Source organism: Pinus tabuliformis, chromosome 3_1, assembly GCF_031772625.1.
Source record: "Pinus tabuliformis cultivar Carrire ecotype Pingquan chromosome 3_1, CPIR1, whole genome shotgun sequence".
In the NCBI taxonomy this organism is placed as follows: domain Eukaryota; kingdom Viridiplantae; phylum Streptophyta; class Pinopsida; order Pinales; family Pinaceae; genus Pinus; species Pinus tabuliformis.
In genome coordinates, this window is record NC_142301.1 from 270,010,715 (window position 1) to 270,024,122 (window position 13,408).

Consider the following 13,408-nt stretch of genomic DNA (forward strand, 5'->3'; position numbering starts at 1 on the left):
GTATAAAAAGACGTTTTATTTATTTACCATACCTCCACTTTACTTATATTTTTATTTGTTTACACCCTTACATGTATATAAGGTGACTTATGGAGTAAATATAAAAAATGTTTTATTTATTTATATTTTTATTAATTTACCATGCCTCTTTTATAAATATGGTATTTGGCCCATAGGATTCACTTAAATAAAACTTATTCTTGAAAATGGGCGAATGGATTCACTTAAATAAAACCTATTCTTGAAAATGGGCGAATGGAAGGTTGTAAGTCATAATTTCAAGGGCTAAATTTACCTTTTTTACCCTCTCCCTTAAAATAAGGTGGGCTATTTGAGGTGATTTGTAAAAATGTACTATGATACAAAATATTCGCCCACTAAAAATTTAAAACCCCTTAATTTCGCCAAAGGGCGAACATTCGCCCCTAAAATCATCCTTGGAGGTGGCGGGGTTATATAATTTATGAAGGCACGTAGTTATAAAGGATTAATACTTTAGCGCCAGGGATTAAACAAAGAAATGAGTTTATATGGGATTTAAACGGGTTGTTGGGGCTTATGAGGTTTATAAACATGAATGCCCGGGAGCTAGGAAAACGAGGGCTTTAGGTACTTTTAAACGAAAATGACAGAGTTTTATAGAGAAACAGAAATAACAGGGATTATGGGAGTGTAAAAGAAACGAAGGAGGAAAGAAGCAAAGACCGCTGCCAGCACCTTTCTTAGCACAAACCAACCACCAGTCCTGGACTCGACCCTTTAATCAGTGAAGTTTATAGTAGAGCTAACACTGGCTCCTTCTGGGGATGAGATCCTCCCTGTGAGGTCTCAAGAACCTGCAAACCACTGCCTTTCCAGCTGAAAACACATTAAGCAAAATTCCTAGTGTTCCATTGGGCATGGAGTCAACTTCGCCTACAAAAAACTGATAACAACAAAATATTTACAACTTTTAAGGCCATAGACCTTAAACAATATAGATTTTCAGAAAATGCCCATTGACTGGGCCATCAAAAACTGCTTCACCTCCCATACTTTTCAGTATGAAGGTATTGTTCCCTTGAATCTGTGAAATGATGAAAGGACCTGTCCAGAAAGCATCAAAATTCCCATGATTGCCTTTCTTTTCCTTCAGCGCATCCCATTTTAAGACCAAGTCACCAACCTGATAATTATTTCTATTTGCCTTCTTGTCAAAGGCTTCCTTGATCTTCTGTTGATGTGATGCAGCTTTTTCCACCGGCTGTTCTCTAATCTGATGCAGCTGTGTCAAATCAATGATTCTGTTTTCCATATCATCTTCATCATTCTGTTCTTCTTGAAGGAACATTGCCATAGGGAGAGTTAATTGAATTGGAAATAAAGCCTCTGTGCCAAACACCAGCTTAAATGGAGAATTCCCTGTGGATCTTTTAGTGGTCACTCTGTTAGCCCAAAGTGCATACTTGAGCTTTGAATCCCAATTCTTTTTATTATCCTCCAACAACTTCTTAATTATTCTTATTAAACTTTTATTAGAGGATTCTGCTGGACCATTTCCTTGAGGATAATATGAGGTGGAATGAACAAGTTTAGTGCCCATTAAATCACACATTTCCACCAACTCTTTTGCTCTGAAGGCTACTGCGTTGTCTGTGATTATATTTTGCGGACAACCAAATCTGCTAAAGATATTTTCTGTTAAAAACTTCATGACCACATTATGATCAACCTTCCTTGTAGGGACTACTTCAATCTACTTGGTAAAATAATTAGTGGCAACTAATATCCATCTGTGCTGGCCACTGGAATGTGGATTGATTTGTCCAATGAAATCCAGACCCCACTGCTGAAAAGGTCCTTTTGCAATTATTGGTTTTAGGGGCAGGGACTTCAACTGTTGTTTTCCTTCAAATATTTGGCACCTGTCACAAGATTTAACAAAAGCAAATACATCAGAAAATAAAGTGGGCCAATAGTACCCAGCTCTGATAATTTTATGGGCAGTGGTTTTCCAATAATGGTGCCCTCTACACATGCTGGAGTGAAATTGTTGCATGACATCTACTGACTTCTCTTTGTGCAGACACCTTAAAAGCACTCCAGATGGATCACTCCAGTAGAGCGAATCATTATTGATGCAATATTTGGCTACTCTAAGATTCAGAGTCCTAGCTTGACTTTTAAAAGACCCTGAAGGGATTTCTAGCTTCTGCAAAAAATTAATTATTGCAGCATACCAATTACATGAAGCTAGATTCTCAGCCACTGCCTGTTCTTTTACTGTTTTAACCATTTCCTCTTCTCCTGTTTGGCCATTTTCTGCCATCATGCATAGGAAATCAATGTCTAAAGTTCTGCAATTTTCTTCAGCCAATAACTTGGCAAGACCCTGACCTCTGACCAACTTTGTGGGCTTCAGCTCTATGTTAAATTCTATCATTTTAGCAATCCACCTTGCCCTTCTTCCATCAGCATCAGGTTGTGTTAGGACATCTTTTATTGCAACATAGGGCACATATGCAATTATCTTTGAATGTATTATATAAACTCTGAAAGCCTTTAGGGATTTAATAAGAGCATATGCCTGTTTTTCAATGATATCATACCTCAGTTCAGCATCCCTCAAATTCTTGCTGAAAAACGCCACTGGATGCTCTGCATCTTCTTCATCTTGCTGCAATAAAACAGCTGCAATGGTGTCTTCAGAGGCAAAAGAAAATATGCGGAACTCCTTGCTGTAGTCAGGACTTATTAATGTAGGAGCTTCCATAATAGCCTTCTTAATGGACTCAAATGATTTTCTTGCTGCGTCAGTCCATCTTACCTCTGATCCTTTCTTCAACATGGAGGTTATGTGCTTTACCAGCTCTGCAAAATTCGGAATAAACCTCCTTACAAAATTAATTTTGCCCAGAAAGGATTGTATATCTTTCTTTGATCTAGGGATAGTCAAAGCCTGAATTGCTTTGACTCTTTCTGGGTCAATCTGAACACCTGCAGCAGACACAACATGTCCTAACAACTTGCCTTCCTCTAAGGCAAATTGAGATTTTTTTGGATTGACTGATATCCCAAACCTTCTGCACTTCAAAAACACCTTTTTCAAATGCTGCAAATGATCTTGATGGCTGCTGGAATAAACAGTTATATCATCAAGGTAGATGAGGACAAATTTGTCCTTCTCTCCCACAAATGCTATATCCATAGCTCTTTGAAAAGTGGCTCCAGCATTCATCAATCCAAATGGCATTTTGGCATACATAAAAGTGCCCCAAGGAGTAGTAAATGCAGTCTTCTCTTGATCATCTGGATGCACAACAATCTGATTAAAGCCTGAAAATCCATCTATGAAAGACATTACTTTGGCTCCTGAGACCCTTTGCAACAAATGCTCCATTTTTGGTAGAGGATAATTGTCTTTCTTGGAGCATTTATTTAAATTTCTGAAATCAACACATAGTCTGATTTCTCCACTCTTCTTCCTCACCACCACTAAATTGGCTACCCATTTAGAATATCTAAGAGGAACTATGATCTTGGCAGCCAACAATTTTTTGATTTCTTTCTCGATTAGTGGAAGAAGCATGGGATTAATCGGTCTCAGCTTCTGTTTGAATGGAACAGTGTCTTTTTCTAGAGGGATTTTATGCTGAATTATATTCTTGTCATATGTTTTCAGATCATTGTATTCCCAGGCAAACACATCAGCAAATTGCCTCATTAAATTGCAGTATTCAGCACTTTGGTCAGCTAACAAATGAGTTGACAAATTTATATATCTGGGCTGACCTAGACTTCCTATATCATGCTTACAGACAGCAGACCGATCTTCTCTTTGGGCAACTTTGTAAGGTACATCATTCTGGTCAAACAGTCTTTCAAGAGGAATTAGACCTTTGGGAATATGGTTGCTAGGAAGCTGGACTATGCTGTCTTTACCCATTTTATTTCTAACATGGGACCTGGGATTTTCTATCAAGGCATCATTCTCTTGGTCAATTTGCATTTCAGAAAACTCATCAATGACTTGCAAGAACCTATTCAACTCATCATCATCATTAAAAACCTTCCAATGGTGGACATTATCGGGCAAAGAAGGTCTGTACCTCATTTGGACTTCATAGACTAATTTGGGAGGGATTGGAGGTACAAATAGACTAGCAGAGATAGCAAGGGAATCAACAAGCTGATTTTGGGCTCTAGGAATATATGAAATACAGAAAAATTCAAAAGAGTCTCTGATTCTCCATACCTCATCTCTATATGCTTTCAGCCTCGGGTGTTTTGCCTGAAATGTTTTATTCACTTGCTGAATAATCAAATCAGCATCTCCAAACACCTTCAGATTCTTGATTCCTCTGTCTTTTGCTGCATTAAGGCCTAATAGCAGTGCTTCATATTCTGCTATGTTGTTTGTCACTTGAAAAACTAGCTTAAAAGACAGCTGAATGCTTTCTTGTTGTGGAGATATTAGCACCACCCCTGCTCCTGCAGTCTCCCTGGTACATGCTCCATCAAAGAACATCTCCCAAATCTGACTTCCTTGCTCTTTCTTGGCCTGAACAATTTGTTTCCTGATTTGCATGAAGGCCTTTTGAGATTCATCTATTTGGAGAATACAGGCTCCAAAATCAGTGTCCACTACATATATGGGATGATTTGTAGGATTCTTCTCATCACTAATGATATATGCCAGTTGTGCTTCTCTATATAATCTCCTGTTTTCTCCTCCAAACACTGGGACAGTAGCATAAGATAGATCATTCTGTAATGTCCCACCTAGTCTCTTAATCCACCCTCTAGACAACAACATGCCAAACTTAGGAGGGACATCTGCCACCACAATATCCATCATCATACTCTTCATGGGCAGCTGGGTAAGGGTAATGGCCAGATCTTTGATTAATCCAAGACATTTCACCTTCCTTGAATCAAAAGAAAACAAATCATGATAGGGTCTAGTGATATCAAGGCCTAACTCTTCCATGACAGCTTTAGGCATCAGATTGTGGCTGGCCCCTGTGTCTAGCAAGCAATTGTGGAGGATTTTGTCATGAATGGTCAATGAGACATAAAAAGATGGAGAATTATTATCAGCAGGCTCAATCATAGGGCTAAGCACAATGGCAGGCTTGTCATCTTGCAAATTGACAGAGTCAATAGAGGTTTGTTTGGTTTCTAGCTCAAGGGCTTCAAGGATAGGCTTTCTAAATAATTCACTCTTCACCAACTCAACCAGAGGCACAGATATTTTCAATTTCTGAACTTCTGACTCAAAGCTGAAAGAAGAAAATGATTTATCAGCAATTTTTACCTCTTGAACTGGAGCTTTGAGAATGATTGGATCAGCTGCTGGCTTTCTTTGCTTGATATTCTGTGACTCTATCTGAACAGCAGCTCTTTGTGCAACATTTTCTTTGGCATTCTTTGCATTGGATCTTAGATTATATCTCTGTTGTTGCTCACCAGATTGTAGAACAACTCCTCTGTCCCACTCCTGACTGTTTTGCTCTTGCAGCAATGATTCTTCGTATTCAGCCAATGTCAAAAATGTAGCACTGCCTTTATCTTCCATGCAGTGAATTTCATCCTCATCCTCTTCAAATTGTTCCTCCTCCATGACTACATTTTGGAAAGGGGCTTTTACTTTCTGATCTTCTTTTGATTCTTCACCCCTCTGGATAATCTGTAACTGTTCATTTTCTCTTCTGAATGGGTTCTGATTTCGTGGAGCAAATGTGTTTTGCTGCCTTGGTTTCCCTGAACTCTGCTCAACCTTTAGCTTAGAAATTTCGGCAGGCAATGACTCTATCATCTTAGTCATTTTGTCTAGTTTAGGTTCTGAAGATGATGTATAAGAAGTAGATGCCTGATTTCTCTATCTTCTTCTGTCTGCTTGACTCTTTAGTTTCTCTGCAGCCATGATATTAGACTCCACCTCTAGGGCTGCATCCTGCATATCTGCCAGCGTGGCACATCTTCTTTCTCTTAATAATAGGCAGAAATCGGAGTCAAAAGCATTGGCATAAGTGAGCTTGGCAGAGGTGGGGGTAGGCTTTACCTCAGCTGGTATCTTACTATACATTCGATTGAACCTTTTATTGAAATCAGATATTGTTTCCCCATTTTCCCTCTTCAGATTACCAAACTCAGTATGATAATACAACAGGTCCTTTTTATCTCCCCATTGCTTCAAAAATGCATCATCTAATTCTTCTATATCAGTTATTTCCTAGCCTCTCCATCAAGGCTCTGGACAAAAACTCTCATCCACACATCATTCTCACTTACATCTAAATTATCAGCATAACTGTAAAAAGCTTCTAAGTGTTCTTCTGCTGTTACTCCCTCTGTTCCAGTGAATTTAGGCATATATTTTTTATATTCTCCCACAGGTATAGGATTTAGAGGCATAGGCAACACCAATGATCCATATCTGGCAGCTACAATTCTCTCCATCCTCGTAGGTGCTTGCTGTCCTGCCATGTTTGGAATATGTGGAAGAATACTAGCAGATTGAATGGTAGGGAGTAATGTGATGGATGGCAGAGACAAAGGGATGCTATGGACTGAATGGGAAACTTTATTTGGACTAAGATTCAAAGGGGAACTAACTGTACAAGGGGCTGAATTACTCTCTGAAGGAATTTCTCTAATAACAGTGCTGATTTCTAAATCTTGAAACTGTAAATCTTCAGCAACAACTTTATCTTTCAGAGATGAATTAGATTTCTTAGGCTTACCTGATCCTGATGCCCCTTTCTATGAAGCTTTCTTCGATTTAATAGTCCTCTCAGGTTCAGGCAGTGATTCAGTTGGAGATTTCTGAGGATTTCTTCGAGTATGTCTCACAAACTGAGCCAGAATTCCCCAGTGGAGTCGCCAAAGGATGGTCTTCCACCAATGGAGTCGCCAGACAGATGATTACAACCTAAATCTGTGTTCAAACCTTGTCTGTCATCAAAGCTTGAAGCTGTGTCATTCTCCCAGGGAAGCTGAGCTTCGATTCTCCTCTCCCCGGCAACGACGCCAATTAATGTTATCACCCTAAGAAACTCACCTAGGTTGTATATCAGTGATGCTCAGGAACATTACAATCTCAACAATTTTGTTGGATAAAATGATGGATGAATGGAAGATATGCTACACATTCAAGCCAGATAACTACTCCTACTATGATTTATCCCAGACATGGGTGAACACCCCCAAACTACAAGGCTTTTAACCGCCAATTACTCACAGCTTAAGGTAAAGGTGAAAATGGAGATGACTGATTACACCAGCAGATGCACAGGATCCTGTGATGGCCGGCTACAACCAGTTAGGAGGTCTGTAAATCTATTATCTAACGCACAGACAGGATGACAACTCTCTATGCATTAAAACAACAGAAACCTGCGAGCATTTTTTAATGAACAGCTAAATTCTAACACAGAGGTGAGATGACAGCCCCTCTGATGTTAAACATTCACAACACATGAAATAAATGCAAAACAGGCACAGCCTGGAACATAGAAGAAGTGAAAAGTGAGCAAATGACAGCAAAAGAAGCTTGTATTAGTTGGAAATGCAGACCAGAAGCTGCAGGTTACATAGTAGTTACAGTCTCCAGAAGTTGAAACTCACAGCAAGCTCACACTCAGCTAACACTCATCAAACTGATTACATTGTTCTTCTAAGTATATATAGAATTTGTTTACAAATTTGCTCTACTAGTCTATGCGTGGAGGTGTCTTAATGGATCACCAACCACATTTACAATTTGATATGGGTCTTCTGATTCATTATGACTATTTTTTAATGGACAAAAATGGCCTTTTGCTGCTTTGCTATACTTCTCGAGCAGGTGGAGTGGAACTCCATAACTGATAAATGCGTTGATCTGCTTGAGGCTGGTCCTTTTTGTCCTTCGGCCATTTTGTCTTTAAATGCAGTTGGTAAGGAGTAATGGCGCAAAGTGTTGGATCTGGCCTTTTTCCTCCTTCGGGAGCCCAAAACAGGTTAAAGGCATAAAGACAATATGGCGGAGGCGTGCACAGGGCGAGGAGTAAGACAAAGATAGATAATAACCGTTGGATCACAGAGATCAATGGCAGAAATCGACTTGGAGGGAGATTTCAGGAGGAAATGGGAGCGAACAAACATGAGCCATCAGATCGTAGGTAGACAGATCCGACAGCAGAGGAGCGATCGCAGTATCGCATCGGCGGGAGTCAGGGGCATAGCCTTAACACAGATGGTTGCGATATGTGATAGCGATCACATCGCATCGCAACATTGCATCACAAAATCGCAATGCAGAGGGAGACAAAGGGTGGAGCCAACAACACACACATAGATGCGATATGCGATAGCGATCAGATCGCATCACAATATCGCAGCGAAGAAGACACGGAGTGTAACAGAGACAGCAGGGCACGAATGCGATTTGCGATAATCGATCAGATCGCATCGCAATATCGCATCGGCAGAAGACGAGGGGTGAAAGGAGGCGGCGGGGTTATATAATTTATGAAGGCGCGTAGTTATAAAGGATTAATACTTTAGCGCCAGGGATTAAACGAAGAAATGAGTTTATATGGGATTTAAACGGGTTGTTGGGGCTTATGAGGTTTATAAACATGAACGCCCGAGAGCTAGGAAAACAAGGGCTTTAGGTACTTTTAAACGAAAATGACAGAGTTTTATAGAGAAACAGAAATAACAGGGATTATGGGAGTGTAAAAGAAACGAAGGAGGAAAGAAGCAAAGACCGCTGCCAGCACCTTTCTCAGCACAAACCAACCACCAGTCCTGGACTCGACCCTTTAATCAGTGAAGTTTATAGTAGAGCTAACACTGGCTCCTTCTGGGGATGAGATCCTCCCTGTGAGGTCTCAAGAACTTGCAGACCACTGCCTTTCCAGCTGAAAACACATTAAGCAAAATTCCTAGTGTTCCATTGGGCATGGAGTCAACTTCGCCTGCCAAAAACTGATAACAACAAAATATTTACAACTTTTAAGGCCATAGACCTTACACAATATAGATTTTCAGAAAACGCCCATTGACTAGGCCATCAAAAACTGCTTCACCTCCCATACTTTTCAGTATGAAGGTATTGTTCCCTTGAATCTGTGAAATGATGAAAGGACCTGTCTAGAAAGCATCAAATTTCCCATGATTGCCTTTCTTTTCCTTCAGCGCATCCCATTTTAAGACCAAGTCACCAACCTGATAATTATTTCTCTTTGCCTTCTTGTCAAAGGCTTCCTTGATCTTCTGTTGATGTGATGCAGCTTTTTCCACCAGCTGTTCTCTAATCTGATGCAGCTGTGTCAAATCAGTGATTCTGTTTGCCATATCATCTTCATCATTCTGTTCTTCTTGAAGGAACGTTGCCACAGGGAGAGTTAATTGAATTGGAAATACAGCCTCTGTGCCATACACCAGCTTAAATGGAGAATTCCCTGTGGATCTTTTAGTGGTCACTCTGTCAGCCCAAAGTGCATACTTGAGCTTTGAATCCCAATTCTTTTTATTATCCTCCAACAGCTTCTTAATTATTCTTATTAAAATTTTATTAGAGGATTCTGCTAGACCATTTCCTTGAGGATAATATGAGGTGGAATGAACAAGTTTAATGCCCATTAAATCACACATTTCCACCAACTCTTTTGCTCTGAAGGCTGCTGCGTTGTCTGTGATTATCTTTTGCAGACAACCAAATCTGTTGAAGATATTTTCTGTTAAAAACTTCATGACCACATTATGATCAACCTTCCTTGTATGGATTGCTTCAATCCACTTGGTAAAATTATCAGTGGCAACTAATATCCATCTGTGCTGGCCACTGGAATGTGGATTGATTTCTCCAATGAAATCTAGACCCCACTGTTGAAAAGGTCCTTTTGCAATTATTGGTTTTAAGAGGCGATATGAACAAAATTTACATAAAGGGTCCACATTATTATTATGAAGATAATAAACTAAAAATGGGGGGTTGTTGTTTTGCAACAACAATGACGACACACGGGGGAGAAATAATTATCTCTGGTTAAAAAGATAACGGGTACAAATTTACCAAAAGGTTGAAATGATGAATTCTATCGAACCTTCAAACATTAAAACATTTCCCATGGGTTCCACATTAATAGATGAAGCAATATAAGTTCTAAAAGATAAGTACTTGAAACGAATTGATTCTAAAACCATGAATCCATGTTTTTAGGGGGATATTGATGAGGATAGGTTGGGTTTCCCCGACTGCCCATCACCCAAGACACTCAAGGCAACTTTGTTTTCTCTCAATTCTGGAAATTCATAAATTAGTTTGAAATATGAAGTCAAAATACGATTGGAGATTTACTATGAGACTCATGAGAGATCCTTCTCTCAAGCTTTCCAACCCTTCTTCTCACCTAAACTAACTCACATGGGCTTCAACTTATCAATGGCACATCATGTTGGCCAAAACAGGCTTTCAACAACTCACACGCAACCCTGAAAATGCTTGTTGTAGGCGTTGCAAAATAATTTTCCAATGCTCTTTAAAAAACTTGTAAGCGATGTGAAATATTTTTTCAGCGCTTCCAAAACTCTGTCTATCGTATTCCAGGAATCCAAAACGACTTGACCCTTCCTAGAATTGATTACTTATGACCTAGAATTGCTTCTTAACCATTCACAAGACCTCATTCACCCTCCTTCACGGGGATTTACAACTCTAACTCGAATTTACTAGACAAGGAAAAATCTGCAAGGGTTTTCATAAGGTGCTTTATTTCCTACGCACCTGAAGACTCTTCACATTTAAGAACAAGCAAGGGAATCGAACAACATATCCACACAATGTTAAATACGCTGCACAAACCATCTATATGCAACACAGTTACTGTCTTCAACAGAGTTGACAGTCTTCACTAGAAATTGACACACACATCAACATCTACAACACGTGGTCTAATTTTTAACAGTCATGCAACATCTCATAAATTCTCACAACTAAGCTACGACACTACCATGTACCAGTGGTGATTACACACTTCCCTAGACTCGCAATCACACATTTTAAACACTTCAGAAACTACTAAGACAACCCTATGAAGTTACAACTTCATACACACAGGGATAAAATGTTGAGCCCTAGATTGCACACATTCAAACCCTTACTATAAATCAACTCAACAAGTGCAACCCTCAACAAATCAAATTAACATTATACAAACAAATAAATAAACATGTACATAGGCATTAAACAAACTGTTCAATAATCAAATCCTGACATACATTAAACTGGCCAAATTTACAATGTGGGCATGTCCATCCTAGGCCTCTCATCCTCTGCCTCTCTCTTAGCACTAAAGCTTCTCCTCTCCACTGCTACACACAATGTCACCACTCTTCTCAACCACTATTCCTCTTTAAAAAGAAAGCTACATGGGATAACCAAGAGTCACAAGTGATGGTTCGTTTCCCCTTCTCACAAATAAGGAAATTAAAGCTACATTTCCATTAGGAAATATTTCCTCTAAATAAAAAAACTCACATCCAAATGCAAATATCTACAAAGCACTTAAAATATCTCCCAGCATTATCATGTGACCATACCATTACATTGGCAAGCCTCGATCCGGTCTTCATCAAACTTTGTGCTCCATCTATGCACCTGCATTAAATATTTAATTTTAAATTTACCTTCTATGAGTGACAATAGAGCTAAAGATAGGAAGTTTAATGAAAGTATACATCCATCAATATAAATAATCTCCCTTACTAGACATTGTTATGCTGTCAGCGAGTGTCCATAGCCCAGACGAAGTTTTCTTACTACCACACAAACATAGCCCCATTACCAACGAGCTTGTTCAGTACCCCAACGAGTTTACTTGAACTTTCCATACATATGTCCTTTCAACCCTCTTTTACCATCCTTTTGATAAAATTTATTTAGAGTTTTGTTTTTTTTTGCAATTGGGTGAAGAGGGTGGGGTGATACAAGAGATTTTAAAGGAAATGTGTATAATAGTAATAAAAGTTTGACTCTCTTATCTTTCCCCACAATTATCAATCCAGAGGATTTTTTATGTGAAGTAGGGGGATGGGTGGGATTCATTGAATTGGAATCAAGCCAGTGCTTTCCTTGAAAAGATGAAGTATATCACTTGGAAAAGATGAATGTTCTTCCATGGGAAAATAATTAAGGTAAGAGGACTCAAAATTCAATAAAGATGTCCCTTTAAGGTAAATGAAAACCCATGAAATTGACAGAGTAAAAATTTCTCATGCATGTTGACCAATGTTGGGTAAGAGAAATTTCTTCCATATAAATTTTGCTGACATCACCAAAACCAATCCGAAGCAAAGGTGAAACCGACATTCCAAAAATTGAAAAAAGAATAAAGAAGATGAAAACCAAATGCAAAAAGTTGAATGAAAAGTTGAAATTGAAAGAAAAACTCCAACAAGACGATTTATGAAGAATGTTTCAACAAAAGAACTAGTATGAGAGACAAAATACAATTTTTCTTAAGTTGAGATTCTGTTAAATTGTCTTGCAAAGTTGTAATAGATTAGACTTTTATTCAAACAAAATTTCTTACTCTAGATAGTAGTTATAACAGAAAGTCAAGCCAAATAAGAAGTTTCTGTCTTTGAAAATTTTCTTGTTTTCAAAACTAAGCCCACATGGAAATATTTTAACAATTGTAAAATAAAAATAAGGCTTGTGAAACAAACAAGAGGTTCAGAGACTCCCCCAATTTAGCTGATTTGCAATTTGATCGATATCATAATTGTTTTTCTAAAGCTCGAAAGCAAGCAAAACGAAGAGAATGAATTCCAAATCTGGGCAAGCAGGGGTGCAGCATTTTCAAAGAGATCTTTCAAGATCTGCGAAATAGAGCTTTAGATCAACAAATACTAAAAACAAGCCTAAAACAGAAAGCATAAAGAAAATGATAACAGATGAAAATAATCAAATTAGGCTTACCTTGAAGAATCTTATTTAAAGTTTACCTAAAAGATTTTGAATTTCTCTAGAAAAGTAACTTCTTCTTTTAATTGAGAATAATAGTAAGAAGAAGTTGCATTTTAATGAAGACTTCATTTGCCTAAGGTAATCAATTTATTGAATCTAAACTAGAGCGAGCATCAAGCTTGAAGAATAATGACTCATGTTCAAGGAACTAAAAATAAACAAATCATCAGAATAAAAATGAAATTTTGTTTTATTATGAATTGCAGCAACAATTATTCCTCTTGTCACTTTTGATTTTATATCAGCCCCAAAGTTTTCATACAATCCCAAGAGATCAATCCAAAGTCCCAACCAATGCAACAATGGTTTATATATATATATATATATATATAGGCGTAGTCTAACTTATAGACGAAAAATGTTTGTCACCGTAATTCACCAAAATACGAAAATACAATTTCAAGAATT